General features: G+C 43.3%; 1 protein-coding gene across 1 annotated transcript in view; it reads right to left on the reverse strand.

Moving 5' to 3' along the window:
• Positions 1-18,145, reverse strand: part of LOC110537966 (thyroid hormone receptor alpha) — a 122,089-nt gene that overhangs the window by 54,487 nt on the left and 49,457 nt on the right. Inside the window, exon 2 of the mRNA XM_021624454.3 lies at positions 13,923-14,342. The gene's annotated coding sequence lies outside the window, so the exon portion shown is untranslated. The remainder of the gene's footprint in view (positions 1-13,922; positions 14,343-18,145) is intronic.

Below are 18,145 nucleotides of genomic sequence, written 5' to 3' on the forward strand. Positions count from 1 at the left end.
CCATTCTACCTGCTGTTGTTGTGCTAGCTGATTAGCTGTTGTTGTCTCACCTACTGTTTTAGCTAGCTCTCCCAATTCAACACCTGTGATTACTGTATGCCTTGCTATATGTCTCTCTCAAATGTCAATATGCCTTGTATACTGTTGTGCAGGTTAGTTATCATTGTTTTAGTTTACAATGGAGCCCCTAGTTCCACTCTTTATACCCCTGATACCTCCTTTGTCCCACCCCCCACACATGCGGTGACCTCACCCATTACAACCAGCATGTCCAGAGATACAACCTCTCTCATCATCACCCAGTGCCTGGGCTTACCTCCGCTGTACCCGCACCCCACCATACCCGTTTGCGCATTATGCCCTGAATATATTCTACCATGCCCAGAAACCTGCTCCTCTTATTCTCTGTCCCCAACGCCCTAGGCGACCAGTTTTGATAGCCTTCAGCCGCACCCTCATACTACTCCTTCTCTGTTCCGCGGGTGATGTGGAGGTAAACCCAGGCCCTGCATGTCCCCAGGCACCCTCATTTGTTGACTTCTGTGATCGAAAAAGCCTTGGTTTCATGCATGTCAACATCAGAAGCCTCCTCCCTAAGTGTGTCTTACTCACTGCTCTAGCACACTCTGCTAACCCTGATGTCCTTGCCGTGTCTGAATCCTGGCTCAGGAAGGCCACCAAAAATTCTGAGATTTCCATACCCAACTATAACATCTTCCGTCAAGATAGAACTGCCAAAGGGGGAGGAGTTGCAGTCTACTGCAGAGATAGCCTGCAAAGTAATGTCATACTCTCCAGGTCCATACCCAAACAGTTTGAACTACTAATTTTGAAAATTACTCTCTCCAGAAATAAGTCTCTCACTGTTGCCGCCTGCTACCGACCCCCCTCAGCTCCCAGCTGTGCCCTGGACACCATTTGTGAATTGATCGCCCCCCATCTAGCTTCAGAGTTTGTTCTGTTAGGTGACCTAAACTGGGATATGCTTAACACCCCGGCAGTCCTACAATCTAAGCTAGATGCCCTCAATCTCACTCAAATCATCAAGGAACCCACCAGGTACAACCCTAACTCTGTAAACAAGGGCACCCTCATTGACGTCATCCTGACCAACTGGCCCTCCAAATACACCTCCGCTGTCTACAACCAGGATCTCAGCGATCACTGCCTCATTGCCTGTATCCGCTACGGAGCCGCAGTCAAACGACCACCCCTCATCACTGTCAAACGCTCCCTAAAACACTTCTGTGAGCAGGCCTTTCTAATCGACCTGGCCCGGGTATCCTGGAAGGACATTGACCTCATCCCGTCAGTTGAGGATGCCTGGTCTTTCTTTAAAAGTAACTTCCTCACCATTTTAGATAAGCATGCTCCGTTCAAAAAATGCAGAACTAAGAACAGATATAGCCCCTGGTTCACTCCAGACCTGACTGCCCTCGACCAGCACAAAAACATCCTGTGGCGGACTGCGCTAACATCGAATAGTCCCCGCGATATGCAACTGTTCAGGGAAGTCAGGAACCAATACACACAGTCAGTCAGGAAAGCTAAAGCCAACTTCTTCAGGCAGAAGTTTGCATCCTGTAGCTCCAACTCCAAAAAGTTCTGGGACACTGTGAAGTCCATGGAGAACAAGAGCACCTCCTCCCAGCTGCCCACTGCACTGAGACTAGGTAACATGGTCACCACCGATAAATCCATGATTATCGAAAACTTCAACAAGCATTTCTCAACGGCTGGCCATGCCTTCCGCCTGGCTACTCCAACCTCGGACAACAGCTCCCCCCCCCCCGCAGCTACTCGCCCAAGCCTCTCCAGGTTCTCCTTTACCCAAATCCAGATAGCAGATGTCCTGAAAGAGCTGCAAAACCTGGACCCGTACAAATCAGCTGGGCTGGACAATCTGGACCCTCTATTCCTGAAACTATCCGCCGCCATTGTCGCAACCCCTATTACCAGCCTGTTCAACCTCTCTTTCATATCGTCTGAGATCCCCAAGGATTGGAAAGCTGCCGCAGTCATCCCCCTCTTCAAAGGGGGCGACACCCTGGACCCAAACTGTTACAGACCTATATCCATCCTGCCCTGCCTATCTAAGGTCTTCGAAAGCCAAGTCAACAAACAGGTCACTGACCATCTTGAATCCCACCGTACCTTCTCCGCTGTGCAATCTGGTTTCCGAGCCGGTCACGGGTGTACCTCAGCCACGCTCAAGGTACTAAACGATATCATAACCGCCATCGATAAAAGACAGTACTGTGCAGCCGTCTTCATAGACCTTGCCAAGGCTTTCGACTCTGTCAATCACCGTATTCTTATCGGCAGACTCAGTAGCCTCGGTTTTTCGGATGACTGCCTTGCCTGGTTTACCAATTACTTTGCAGACAGAGTTCAGTGTGTCAAATCGGAGGGCATGCTGTCCGGTCCTCTGGCAGTCTCTATGGGGGTGCCACAGGGTTCAATTCTCGGGCCGACTCTTTTCTCTGTATATATCAATGATGTTTCTCATGCTGCGGGCGATTCCCTGATCCACCTCTACGCAGACGACACCATTCTATATACTTCCGGCCCGTCCTTGGACACTGTGCTATCTAACCTTCAAACGAGCTTCAATGCCATACAGCACTCCTTCCGTGGCCTCCAACTGCTCTTAAACGCTAGTAAAACCAAATGCATGCTTTTCAACCGTTCGCTGCCTGCACCCGCACGCCTGACCAGCATCACCACCCTGGATGGTTCCGACCTTGAATATGTGGACATCTATAAGTACCTAGGTGTCTGGCTAGACTCTAAACTCTCCTTCCAGACCCATATCAAACATCTCCAATCGAAAATCAAATCAAGAGTCGGCTTTCTATTCCGCAACAAAGCCTCCTTCACTCACGCCGCCAAACTTACCCTAGTAAAACTGACTATCCTACCGATCCTCGACTTCGGCGACGTCATCTACAAAATTGCTTCCAACACTCTACTCAGCAAACTGGATGCAGTTTATCACAGTGCCATCCGTTTTGTCACTAAAGCACCTTATACCACCCACCACTGCGACTTGTATGCTCTAGTCGGCTGGCCCTCGCTACATATTCGTCGCCAGACCCACTGGCTCCAGGTCATCTACAAGTCCATGCTAGGTAAAGCTCCGCCTTATCTCAGTTCACTGGTTACGATGGCAACACCCATCCGTAGCACGCGCTCCAGCAGGTGTATCTCACTGATCATCCCTAAAGCCAACACCTCATTTGGCCGCCTTTCGTTCCAGTTCTCTGCTGCCTGTGACTGGAACGAATTGCAAAAATCGCTGAAGTTGGAGACTTTTATCTCCCTCACCAACTTCAAACATCTGCTATCCGAGCAGCTAACCGATCGCTGCAGCTGTACATAGTCTATTGGTAAATAGCCCACCCATTTTCACCTACCTCATCCCCATACTGTTTTTATTTATTTATTTTTATTTTTCTGCTCTTTTGCACACCAATCTCTACCTGTACATAACCATCTGATCATTTATCACTCCAGTGTTAATCTGCATAATTGTAATTATTTGCCTACCTTCTCATGCCTTTTGCACACAATGTATATATAGACTCCCCTTTTTTCTACTGTGTTATTGACTTGTTAATTGTTTACTCCATGTGTAACTCTGTGTTGTCTGTTCACACTGCTATGCCTTATCTTGGCCAGGTCGCAGTTGCAAATGAGAACTTGTTCTCAACTAGCCTACCTGGTTAAATAAAGGTGAAATAAAAAAAATAAAAAAAAAAATGCAAGCCTATCCTCCATTTAAAGGGATATCAACCAGATTCCTTTTTCTATGGCTTCCCTAAGGTGTCAGTCTTCAGACATAGTTTCAGGCTTTTATTTTGAAAAATGAGCGTGAAGGATCACATTGCGTAAGTGGATAGGTGGGGGCTCTCAGAGTGAGTTTTTACGCAACTGAGTAAAGCCGCCATTGTTCCTCCCACTGTTATTGAAAAACCTACACACTGTTGATATATTATCGAATATATATTTTAAAAACAACATGAGGATTGATTATAAAAAACATTTGACATGTTTCTGTGGACATTATGGATATTATTTGGAATATATGTCTGTGTTGTCGTGACCACTCTTTCCTGTGGATTTCTGATCATAACGCGACAAACAAACGTCGGTATTTTGGGTATAAAAATAATCTTTATGGAACAAAAGGAACATTTGCTGTGTAACTGGGAGTCTCGTGAGTGAAAACATCCGAAGATCAAAGGTAAACAATTAATTTGATTGCTTTTCTGATTTGTGACCAAGCTTCCTGATGCTAAGTGTACATGATGTTACGCTATGCTTTCGATAAACTTACAAACGCTTGGATTGCTTTCGCTGTAAAGCATAATTTCAAAATCTATGACGACAGGTGGATTAACAAAAGGCTAAGGTGTGTTTTGCAATATTGCACTTGTGATTTCATGAATATGAATATTTTTTAGTAATATTATTTGACTGTTGCGCTATGCTATTCAGCGGTTGCTGACGAAAATGATCCCGCTAACGGGAGGGGTAGCGCCAAGAAGTTAACTGACTTGCCTAGTTACAGTGCCTTGCGAAAGTATTCGCCCCCCTTGAACTTTGCGACCTTTTGCCACATTTCAGGCTTCAAACATAAAGATATAAAACTGTATTTTTTTGTGAAGAATCAACAACAAGTGGGACACAATCATGAAGTGGAACGACATTTATTGGATATTTCAAACTTTTTTAACAAATCAAAAACTGAAAAATTGGGCGTGCAAAATTATTCAGCCCCTTTACTTTCAGTGCAGCAAACTCTCTCCAGAAGTTCAGTGAGGATCTCTGAATGATCCAATGTTGACCTAAATGACTAATGATGATAAATACAATCCACCTGTGTGTAATCAAGTCTCTGTATAAATGCACCTGCACTGTGATAGTCTCAGAGGTCCGTTAAAAGCGCAGAGAGCATCATGAAGAACAAGGAACACCAGGCAGGTCCGAGATACTGTTGTGAAGAAGTTTAAAGCCGGATTTGGATACAAAAATATTTCCCAAGCTTTAAACATCCCAAGGAGCACTGTGCAAGCGATAATATTGAAATAAAAGGAGTATCAGACCACTGCAAATCTACCAAGACCTGGCCGTCCCTCTAAACTTTCAGCTCATACAAGGAGAAGACTGATCAGAGATGCAGCCAAGAGGCCCATGATCACTCTGGATGAACTGCAGAGATCTACAGCTGAGGTGGGAGACTCTGTCCATAGGACAACAATCAGTCGTATATTGCACAAATCTGGCCTTTATGGAAGAGTGGCAAGAAGAAAGCCATTTCTTAAAGATATCCATAAAAAGTGTCGTTTAAAGTTTGCCACAAGCCACCTGGGAGACACACCAAACGTGGAAGAAGGTGCTCTGGTCAGATGAAACCAAAATTGAACTTTTTGGCAACAATGCAAAACGTTATGTTTGGCGTAAAAGCAACACAGCTGAACACACCATCCCCACTGTCAAACATGGTGGTGGCAGCATCATGGTTTGGGCCTGCTTTTCTTCAGCAGGGACAGGGAAGATGGTTAAAATTGATGGGAAGATGGATGGAGCCAAATACAGGACCATTCTGGAAGAAAACCTGATGGAGTCTGCAAAAGACCTGAGACTGGGACGGAGATTTGTCTTCCAACAAGACAATGATCCAAAACATAAAGCAAAATCTACAATGGAATGGTTAAAAAATAAACATATCCAGGTGTTAGAATGGCCAAGTCAAAGTCCAGACCTGAATCCAATCGAGAATCTGTGGAAAGAACGGAAAACTGCTGTTCACAAATGCTCTCCATCCAACCTCACTGAGCTCGAGCTGTTTTGCAAGGAGGAATGGGAAAAAATGTCAGTTTCTCGATGTGCAAAACTGATAGAGACATACCCCAAGCGACTTGCAGCAAAAGGTGGCGCTACAAAGTATTAACTTAAGGGGCCTGAATAATTTTGCACGCCCAATTTTTCAGTTTTTGATTTGTTAAAAATGTTTGAAATATCCAATAAATGTCGTTCCACTTCATGATTGTGTCCCACTTGTTGTTGATTCTTCACAAAAAAATAGTTTTATATCTTTATGTTTGAAGCCTGATATGTGGCAAAAGGTTGCAAAGTTCAAGGGGGCCGAATGCTTTCGCAAGGCACTGTAAATAACTTTTTTACATTTTATTTTTTAACTCAATAGGGTCTTTATTAGATCAATTTTGCATTCTCATACCTGTATGAAATATAATTGTAGCATGCCCAATATCATAACATGTTCATAGTGACGTAGAACACACTACCAAATGAGCAGGCTGTGCAGATATAACGATTATTCACAGAACTGTAAGAATGTGCCCAAAAAACTGTCCGAATCACTGATTTCTAAAGACGTCACGATCAATAACTGCAATGTTTTCTCTTCAAACATGTCAAATGGATATGTACAAGTGAATAGTCATGGATGTGAGCCCCGACTCAAATGATATACGTTATCCTATTAACTGTCGCTGGTTGCTCAGCTCCGAGAGGAACTCTTTGTCCAAAACCATCTAATAGAAACGCGGAGGCGTTGTTCCCCGGTGGGGAAAAGAAAAGGAAGTCGCCCTGGATAAGAGAGTCTGTCAAATGACTAAAATGTAAATGTTACATGAGATAAGGAGGCGGCAGGGTGGACGAGAAGCAGAAGAAGGGGTCTTGATTGTAAAAGCGGCAGATGCATGGCCTCCTAAGCGAGGATCGAGGGAGGGGGGGGGGGGGGGGGGGGGGGTTAGAGGGAGTGGAACCACTCACATCTCATCAACACTCTATAAAAGATGGAAGTTCTACCTTCTTCATATCCCCCTCCCCTTTAACCAGAAGGCAGTCATGTTGTATATGTCGAGCTATATTAGAGAGTGTGTGTGTGTGTGTGTGTGTGTGTGTGTGTGTGTGTGTGTGTGTAGAATGGTAATGCAAAGCCTTATGTGGTGCAGCCATCTGCTCATGGTGGGAAGTCTGTGGCTTAAGCACCAGCTATCTTCATACTAACGGTCTCACGTTACATCTACTGTACATCGCGTGTAGGTGCTGTTTTTGGCCCTGTGTTTTGCTGGTCTGCCTAAAAACAGGGTCTCGATTCAATCAAAATCATAGGACATAAAGACCTAGCTACTTCTACCAGGTGCTTCCTCACAGGTACACGTTTGTGTGTGTGATCGAATGTGTGTGCGCATTCCTGCATGTGTGCGTTGAGCCACAAGTGGGAAGTCTAGTGTTAATTCTGATGAAGCATACTCGTCACACTAATACCTCCAGAACAGGAGCAATGACTTCCCAGGCAGCTGCCCTGGCCAAGGGGTTGGTTTTGCGGGTAGTCAGTCCACTCAGCCTGCATGCCTGGCAGCTTTTATGAACGGGCATGCCCAAAACCCCTGCCTGGCTGCGTCACCACCCAAAACACACAGCACAGGGAATCCTCTTCCCCTAGCTGCAACCAGAGTGTCTGTGTGTACTGTGTTTGTTTGAGACTGTGACAAAAGCGGGCCCTGAGCCACAAGCACTCTGGTAAGAGCAGGAGCCCAAGGTGAGAGTGCTACACACAGATGCGCGCGCACACTTCCCTTTGCAGTGAGGCTGACTGAATTTGCATTCCAGTGTTCACAGTAAACCATCAAAAAATTAGATTGTTTCATATACACCAACCAGAGATGGAGATCAATGTTGCTGCTGAGAAGGGAAATGAAACCTCTCCCTCCCTCTCATGAAAAAGGAAGCTGGACTGTTGAACGTGCTGGGAAATCGCATAAGATACGGTTGTTACTGTAATGAATGCTTCAGAAAGGCCACAGTGTTAAAATAGCAACACAGAGCATACCTATGGGGAGTGACAGATGGGTCTGCGTCCTAAATGGCACCCTAATCCCTTTATAGTGCACTTCTTTTGATCAGGTCCCATAGAGCTTTAGTCAAAAGTAGTGCACTATATAGGAACTTGGGTGCCATTTAGGATGCAGACAGGGTCTACGGTAGATACCTGTATTGTTCTCCAGGGAGAGGAGACTGGGAGAAAAGGGGCAGAGGTGGGGTGGTGGAGGGTCTCTGGTTTCCTTTTAGCCATAATCTTGCGTGACTGCGAACAATGTACTTCAAAAGGTGAGACGGCACTGGCCTTCTTTAGGGCCCCTGTAAAACCAAGCCCCCCCCTACAATATCAATGAACATGAAAGACCCTAAGGGTACACAGTGATTGCAAAAGCAATAACGGCAGTAATATGGGGATAGGTGTGTGAGGAGACACCCAAGTTCCAGTATGGGAAGCAGAAAGCACACCAGACCTCGGAGCTAACCTTGCATGTGAAAGAAACCCTTTAACGGTGAATAGATTTTTTTTTTAAAACATGGTCTCTCTCTCAGGTCTTGGAGAGAAAAAATAAAATAGAACCATGACACTCAAACTTGACCCATACACACCTCTAACACCCAGGTCCAGTCAGAGTGTTGACATGAGCCTAACCATGTCTAAGATTCTCTACTGCACTTGGTCTGCCTTCCACATCTCATTCACACAGATAGGCAGAGGTGGAATGTGTGTGTGTGTGTGTATGTATATATGTATATATATATATATATATATATATATATATATATATATATATATATATATATATATATATATATATATATATATATATATATATATATATATATATATATATATATATATATATATATATTTGTAGTTGAGTACTCAACTTGTGTTAGTTTATTAAAAAAGGTTAAGGCATTCCAAATGGGTTAAAGAACAGACAATATATTCATTTCTATCAGTATTTATCAGTGAGAATTAAGGACAGGTTAGTAGACAGGCCTTTGTATCTGTATCAAACTTTATTTACTGTATAAAGCTGAGACATTACTAAAAAAGGCATTTAAAAGCGGAGATTTAAAAGCGGAGAAGGTAAAAAAAAAAAAAAAGAACAGTCACTGGTCGCCCCAGGCGCATTTGTTGTTCTATTTGTATTTATTTTTATTTTTTTTATTTTTTTTAAAGAAGTGTTGAGCATCCAGTGACATAACAGAAAAGACTAGTGGACATCAATTGCAGACTTCCTAACTTGAAGCTGAAGTTTATCATGTGTGATGTGTATGGAACTGGAGCTTGGAGGGAATAGTAAGGCAGACCTGTTGGCTGGTGCTAAGCAGACCAGGCCTGTTATTAAAATATGGGCTGCTTTCAGACTTGATATACTGTACATGCTGCTTTCTGACTTCATATACTGTGCAGGTGTGAATTCTTGTTCTCCATGCATCCAGCCGTCTGTCTGACAAGTCGACAGAGCATTGAAGCCTGCCACGTGAGGCTTACATTTGCTGGACTTCCCCGTGAGTATCTCAAGTCCCTTTATGGCTCCTTAAAAGGATAGTTCACCTCCAAAATCAACATGTTTTTCAGGCGTTTTAGGATCTCAAATATGGTCAAAATGTCGAGATGAGTCCCACACCATCTGTTGTGTATATCCAGCTATAAGCCTCAATCCCAAATAAATGGGAAAGAAAGGCACCACCCGAAATGATGACATAAGACATCCAGCTACATCTATACAACAGATGGCATGGGTCATGCCACAGAGTCATCTCAAACATTTGACCACTTTCCGGGCCTGAGCAACAACATCAATAAATACAATTTGTGTGTGAATTTGTGTGTGAATTGTTCCTTTAAATCCGGAATCTGACTGACAACAGGGCAAAGGTCGTGATGGAGCATGAAGGTATACTTTATCAATACTGTAGGTCTACCTGTGGAACAACCCAGTTCTCGTGGACGTGGCCACGACCAGGGCTAGTCAGTATTATTCCAGAGCAGTGGTGTGGTGGGCGGAACGTTCCGCAGGGTTCCGGAGTGTTACAGAGTGCATCTGGCCTGGAACTCCCCACCAGCAGCAGGGCAGTAGGCCCCAGGTGGGATTTATGAAGTGTTAAGAATGTTTTGATCTCAAAACCTGATGCAGGCCATCTGGGAGCAGTCTACACCTCACTGGCGCCTCGTCCTCCATCCACCCACTCCCCCTACAGAAAACACTCAGTGTATCTAATATACAGGGAGGTAGCCTGGGTAGGGTAGGAGAGTTAAAAAGTTGGAGACCATGCCCTCTTTTCCCAAGCCACAAGGCCCCCACAACCCCAACAACCCCAACATCAATCTCCATCTGGCACAAGGCAGGCTGTCACATTCCTTCCCCAGAACACCCTACCCAACTCGACCAAATATGGACTGGGCTGATACATTCGGTACTGCTGACAAATGTGTCTCAAGTGATTGAGCAGATTAAGTCTATCAGCACAGCCCTTTTATAGGGTGAAGAGCAATAGCTTCCGCTTGCTCATTCATTTCTAGAGCTGTCTGAGCTGCAATCGCTCCCAAGACCCCATGCATGCTTCACAGAAGTTTACACACTTGAATAATGCAACACAGCATGTAGAAATGTTGAGAATGTTCATTACTGTTCGCAAAACAATGTCCATACAGGCTAGAACACTATCCAATGCAAGATGATACATACCACCACAGACCGATGCTGGCACTAATACCGCCATAAGCAAACAGGAAAACGCTCATCCAGGTGGCGCTCCTAGTTGCCAGGGACTTTAATGCAGGGAAACAAATCAGGTTTTACCTAATTTCTCCCAGCATGTTAAATGTGCAAGAAGGAGAGAACTTTTAAAAATTATAATAATAAAAAATAATTTAAAAAATAAAACTCTTGACCACCTTTCCTCCACACACAGAGAGGTGTTCACAAAGCTCTCCCTCTCCCTCCATTTGGCAAATTTCACCATAATTCTATCCCCCTGATTTCTACGTACAAGTAAAAATTAAAAGCAGGAAGCACCAGTGAGTCGGTCAATAAAAAAAGTGGCCCAGATGAAGCAGATGCTAAGCCACAGGACTGTTTTGCAAGCACAGACTGGAATATGTTCCGGCATTGAGGAGTACACCACATCAGTCACTGGATTCATCAATAAGTGCGTCGATGACATCGTCTCCACAGTGACTGTACGTACATACTAGGGATGCACGATGTAGTCAGTGAACATATCGGAATTGGCCGATATTAGCTAAAAATGCATTAAATCCATTAAAGCCAGGATAATGGAACTCATTGCCCTTGACAATCAACCGTTCTCTGTCGTGGGTGATGTTGGCTTTCGCCGACTGGTCGAGCACCGGTTAACACAAAGTGAGCCATTTTTCCAATGTTGCCCTACCGGAGTTACACAGTAATAGCTTCACTGCTATTAGCTTCACGACATACACTATGGAGCCGCCGTTTGGGTCTATGCGTGTCAAAAAAAGATACAGTAGTACTGTCAGATATGTATAAAAATGTCAGCAAACACCTGTGTGTTTAGAATACCGCGTTGGTAATAAAGCATCATTCGATAGACCGCTACATCTGGGGTAGCTAGCTTTAGCTTGGTACCTAGCTAGCACCAATATAACCAGCCTGAAAACAATGACCAGTAAAAACTGCAGTCATTTTTATTATTCTTAGCAATGAGTTAGGAATACTTGTAAGTATTAGCAAATAGTAGAATTATGCCATACTTTTATTTTGAAGGCTAATTGCAAAGTCCACTATTAATCAAATAAGAACTGTCTTGTAAATTAGGGTTATTTTACATTATGACACATAGCTACAGTGGGGCAAAAAAAGTATTTAGTCAAATAAATGATTACCATTATGCTGTTTTGTAGTTTGATAGATTTTTACCTAAGTAACATTTATTGTAGAATTGATTCAAATAATGCATAAACATTTGTTTCAAATGTAATGACAGAGCAGTAGCTGAGTTTATCTGCTTGGATCAAGTGCCATTCTGGCTTTGGCTAATGAGCCTTCTTTTTTTGTGTGGTCTCGTTTTGGTATTGAGATAATAAACCTGGTATCGGTATTCAAGTCAAAATGCTGGTATCGTGGCAACACTAGTTATAGGGCTATAGGCAAGAGTCATAGATTCTCCAGCCGACCTTGTGCGTCGTCTCTGACTGGTAACATATTGATCTGCATGATGAAAGCATCTACCTTCAACTCCTTTGCACTCTGTAGTCTGGACACACGCTGAGCTTCAGCAGGCAGGGAGGGAGGGAGGCACGCAGGCACACACACCGGTTTTGACAATACCAGTGTTAAAATATTTTTTTTTCAAGGCAAAAATGTAAACACGAAGCTCTCTTGGTCCTTTAAAAACCTGCTGCCTGTAAAATAGTGTGCTACAGCTTGGAAAATAAATAAATGTGACTCTGGATGACAACATAATGGTGTTTGTTTCCAACATCAGGGCTGTTTTCCTAATGAAGTTACATTCGCTTCGTGTTTTCTTTCCTTGCCACGATACGAACAAGTATCGTACAGAGCACACACAAAACGCACGCATGCTAGCACGCACACCAACACTCACACAAACGCATAGCTTCCACAAGTTCAGTAAGGTGAGCACTCCACGGCAGGAGCCTCTGATTGGACGGCCTGGGGTTCTGGTTTCTATACATCAACCTGTTGCTCAGCTGTTCCCATGCAGCATGTGCAGGGAAGGGAGGACATTACCATGGCAACACAAAGTGCAGGAAAGGGGAAGGTGTTATGGTGCTAGTATGATGCGTGAGACGATTATCAATAGAAGTTATTACAAGTGACATTTTCACAGCAGAGGGAGTAGGGAATGCTGAGAGGGAAAAAAAGGGGGGGTCCCTGAGGACGGGGTCAAAGATACGAGTGTTTTGTCACACGATGAGGAATATGGAAATAGCATTGTTATTGTCAAATAAAGAATGGAGCCTTGGGAGCAGCAGGTAGCCTAGCGGTTAGAGCGAATTCCCGAGCCGACTAGGTGAAAAACATCTGACTATCTGCCCGTGAGCAAAGGCCTAAAACCTTAATTGCTCCAGTGTCCCTGGCCGTGACCCCGCTGTCCGCTGGGGTTTTAGGGGAGGGGGATGTGCAACAAAACACAATTGTTACACACCTGTACATGTGTGAAACAGAACAAATATCAGCACTTTCGGTATTGATACGTTCCTAACCCAGAATCCCATTGAAACACAGGGACTGGTTCAATCCTGACTTTACCCCTCAGGCATCATAATGGAAGACATTAGATCAAGGGGATCAAAAGGGGACATGAGATCTGTTTGATCCAGACTTATTTGAGCTAAACACACAGGGAGGGAGATCCTCATCCTAGACTATGAAGCACAACAGTCAAACATCAACCTCGAGGTGTGTCCACACCAAATGTGCCACATTGGTGTCAGCAGTGGGATATAGCCATAGCCCCACAGTCAAACAATCCGGAGTGCACTAGCACAGTCGTGTTAAAAAGGCATACAGAAAAGGGCTCGGCCGAAGGAGGACCTGATCCTCCATCAGCACTCCTACTCCGAGACGCTTTTTTAACATGGGCCCTGTTCAGTTGGATCAGTCACTTCGATCTCTGACAGTCTAGCTCCCTCCTCCACTTCGACTCTCTCCCCCAGAAACTCTCACGCCACCTGGAGGGTCACGGAGGATTAGCCAATCAAAAAGGTCAGAGGTACACGGAGCTTCCAGTGGATTAACGCCACAGCCAGACAACACACAAGAGGCAGTGGACTGGTTTACTCAGGTTACTCATGTTGGGAAATAAGTTAGTCGACCGCGTTTAGAACAATTCCTTGACTCAAGACCACCTTTAGAGCACCCTAAATCTATACCTTAAACCTTGAGATAACCTTGCCTCGCCTTCTTAAATTCAATGTGCAGATATGGATATAAAAGAGCTGAAGCTCTGAGCTATCCAATCAGGCCCCAGTCTTACTACTCCTGTTGTTTCACCCACTGCATCATAAGGCGGAGAGAAGGGGCCGAGTGGGAAGGAACCAGAGAACTCACCTGTGGATCGTTCTTCTCACCCTCGCTCTGCTGGGTCTTACTGTTCTTCTTACAGCCTTTGCCACCTGGCGGGCTATTATCGGCTGATAATAGGCTCCCCTTTCAGTCCCTCTCAGCCCCTAAGGCAGCGCGCTGCTCTCAGGGTCCCCACACCATTCAGGCTTGCCGCTGTGCTGTTTAATGTAAGTGACTGACCCCCAAGCATGCAGCCTTCTGGTTTTGACTGCCTCCCAGGTGGGCCATTTTCCAGATGTGATTCTGCCACCCAGGCAAACTGTTTTCAGGCTCTCTCCGTGCTTTTTTTTGCAACAACTCGCTAGCTCGGCTAGCCCTGGGTCTGAAAGCCTCAGACGTGCTCCACTGCTCGGTCCTTGTCTACCTCCCAAAAAGGTGGTCTCCAGTGGATCAGTCAGCCTGCACCTGTAAGACACACACAGAACAGAAGGGTTCGACATAAACACAGAGAAGCCAACTAACGGAGTACAAAAAAAACTTCAAACTCACAGGGTAGATTATCAGAGGACTGGTTTTCAGAACACAGATTACACCTAGACAAACTGACAGGGTAGATTATCAGAGGACTGGTTTCCGGAACACAGATTACGCCTAGACAAACTCACAGGGTATATACTGTAAAAACAGTCAAAGCCTTGATTTTACTGGTGTGTCTATGAGTTTGGTCTGCCTTGCTGTTGTGGTATTGTGGAGTTGAGGTCAACATTATTTTAGGAAGGTATTACTTGAGGACAACATTTTATGGAGGTATTACTTGAGGACAACATTTTATGGAGGTATTACTTGAGGACAAGTTCAAGTAGGGAGAATAGCATTTTAGAAAATCTATAAATTGCTAACTCAAGAGACTGTTTCACATACAGTGCAAGTAGGAAATAGTATATTCTGCAAGTAGGAAATAGCCTACTATGGCCCAATGCAAGTGGAGTTTGTCAAAAGGCACCTAAATGACTCTGACCATGAGAAACAAGATTCTCTGGTCTGATGCAGCAGGGACTGGGAGACTAGTCAAGATCGAGGGAAAGATGTACGGTGCACAGTACAGAGAGATCCTTGATGAAAACCTGCTCCAGAGTGCTCAGGACCTCAGACTGGGGCGAAGGTTCATCTTCAAGCAGGACAACAAACCTAAGCACACAGCCAAGACAATGCAGGAGTGGCTCGGGACAAGACTCTTGAGTGGCCCAGCCAGAGCCTGGACTTGAACCCAATTGAATATTTCTGGAGAGACCTGAAAATAGCTGTGCAGCGACGCTCCTCATCCAACCTGACAGAGATTGAGAGGATCTGCAGAGAAGAATGGGAGAAACTCCCCAAATACAGGTGTGCAAAGCTTGTAGCGTCATACCCAAGAAGACTTGAGGCTGTAATCGCTGGTCAAAGGGGCTTCAACAAAGTACTGAGTAAAGGGTGTGAATACTTATGTATATGTGATAAAGTTATTTATTTTTAATACATTTGCCAACATTTCTAAAAACCTATTTTTGCTTTGTCATTATGGGGAATTGTGTGTAGATTGATGAGGGAAAAAAACGATCAATTTTAGAATAAGGCTGTAAAGTAACAAAATATGGAAAATGTCAAGGGGTCTGAATACTTTCCGAATGCACTGTATCTTTAAGCATGGTCAAGTTAATAGTTATGTTGTGGATGATGCATTAAACCACCCAGACACATAAAAGATGCAGTCATCCCTCTGAACTGAGCTGCAGGACAGGAAGGAAACCGGCTTAGGGATGTCAAGAGGCCTTTGGTGATTTTAAAACAGTTAAGAGTTCAATAGCTGTGATGGGAGAAAATTGAAGATGGATCAACAACATTGAAGTGACTCCATAATAAATGACCTAAATGACAGAGTGTTCTTTTCACTCATATACAGAATACAAATATTCCGAAACATTCAAAAGTACACAAGGCACAGAATAAAAAACAAATACTGTATAATTGCTGTTTAGCCATGATCCCCAACACCTTGACAGAGCATACCCAAGACGACTCACATCTATAAATCAGGCGTTTCTAACATGCATTGACTCGGGGGTGAATTCTTATCTAAATCAAGGTGTGTATAGGTGTGTGTATATTATATATATATATATATATATATATATATATAAATAAATAAATAATATCTATAATATATATATAAAATATTATATATATATAAAATATAATATATATAAATATTATAGTATATATAAATATTATAATATATAAATAAATAAAAATAAATAAATAAATAAATAAAAATAAATAAATAAAAAAATAAAAAAATAAAAATAAATAAAAATAAATAAATATATATATTACACACATATACATACCACGTTTTATTTTGTATTAATCTTTTTTTAATTGAATTTTTCTTACAGTTTGAGAGTATTTTGTGTAGATCATTGACAGAAAATGACAATGAAATCCATTTGAATCCCAGTTTGTAACACAAAATGTGATGAAATCCAAGGCAGACATTCTATAGTCACTAAGTAGGGCTGCAAAGAGTCGGAAACCTTCCGGGAAATTTCAGGACATTTTTCATGGGGAGGTTAAGCCCGGGAATTTTGCTTAAACTCATCAAAAATGTTAGTTTATATCAGTGAACCTTTTTTTTGTGGGATACACAAGGCAATTCTAGGTCTTGTGGCATGTTTTGGTTAAACTATCCCTAATTCAATGGAATTGCAACCCTTTGCATGCACAGTGTACTTCCTCATCACATGTACAGCTGATCCTCAAGATCTTGCACAGGAATGAGATGCTATTGAGCCCACACTACTACACTGTCTTAGCCAAGGACTACATGCTTTCTGGTATGTTTTGATTACAATACTGGGTGGGGTGAATATATTTTATATGACATACAATATTTTTTGTGAACTAGTAAATAGTAGCCTACAGCAAAGTGTGTTTAAATCATTTCTAACTTGTTAACAATTTCTGCTAGTTAGTTTTTGCTACCATGTGGGTTTTAGCTTGATTGAGCATGTTAATTGAGTGTTAATTCACCTGTTTCCATACATTTCATTTTTTTTTAAATTCTTACAAATGAGTTGTTTAATCTAACTGCTTAACTATTTATCTGTACATGGAATTGTATTAGTTTTTTTTTTACTCATTTGTTTTCTTATCTTTACAGGAAAATGCCACGGGCACTATCTGACGCGTGGAGACATTTCACAGCAACTAATGTAGAAGGAAAATCTGTGTACATTTGCAAACACTGTGCTAAATCATATGTGAAAAATGCAACAAAGATGCAGAAGTTCCCTCAGCGCTCACAACAAGCAACCTCTGACAAAAGTTCTGTTCGAGGTGAAAATTATGAATCAGACACCTTACTGATAGCAACAGCTCATGGTCCTCCTGGAATCAGAAGTTTTTTTTTTACTCAATGGAGGAACGTAGTCAGAGAAATGCTGATGAATGTCTTGCTCGAGCTGTGTATGCAACTGGTTCATCTAATGCTCACAGGCAATGTGTATTAGAAGAGATTTCTGAATGTTCTTCGCCCCTCCAACCAGACATGCTTTATCTACTAATTTGCTGGATGCAGAGTTCAAGTGAAGGTCAAGCAAATCATAGAGAAAGCAGATTATTGCAATCATCTCTGATGGGTGGTTGAACGTTTGTGGACAAGGAATAATTAACTACATTATCTCCACCCATCAACAGTCTGCAGATATGGACATCCCCATCAAGAGGATCCTCCTGTATGATGTATTTTGGGAGAGAGTGGTAAGCAGCCTGAAACTCCTTAAACCTATAGCAATAGCCATTGCACAGATTGAGGGAGACCGTGCCATCCGGTCTGATGTTCAGACTCTGCTTGCAGATGTAAGAGAATACATCCATACTGCCCTGCCCACTTCACTGTTGCTCCAAGCAGAGGAAACTGCAGTTCTGAAATACATCAAAAAGCATGAAGACTTCTGCCTGAAGCCCATACATGTCGCAGTGTACATGTTGGACCACAAGTATGCTGGCAAGAGCATCCTGTCTGGTGCAGAGATCAACAAGGCCTATGGTGTCATCGCTACCATGTCTCGCCACCTTGGCCTGGATGAGGACAAAGTTCTTGGCAGTCTGTCGAAGTACACTTCCCAGCAAGGGCTTTAGGATGTAGGTGCAATGTGGCAGTCGTGCCAATATATCTCATCAGCAACCTGGTGGAAGGGACTTTGTGGATCTGAGGCTCTTTCCCCTTTAGT

Source organism: Oncorhynchus mykiss, chromosome 12 (genome assembly GCF_057628025.1).
Source record: "Oncorhynchus mykiss isolate SJ-2025 chromosome 12, ASM5762802v1, whole genome shotgun sequence".
In the NCBI taxonomy this organism is placed as follows: domain Eukaryota; kingdom Metazoa; phylum Chordata; class Actinopteri; order Salmoniformes; family Salmonidae; genus Oncorhynchus; species Oncorhynchus mykiss.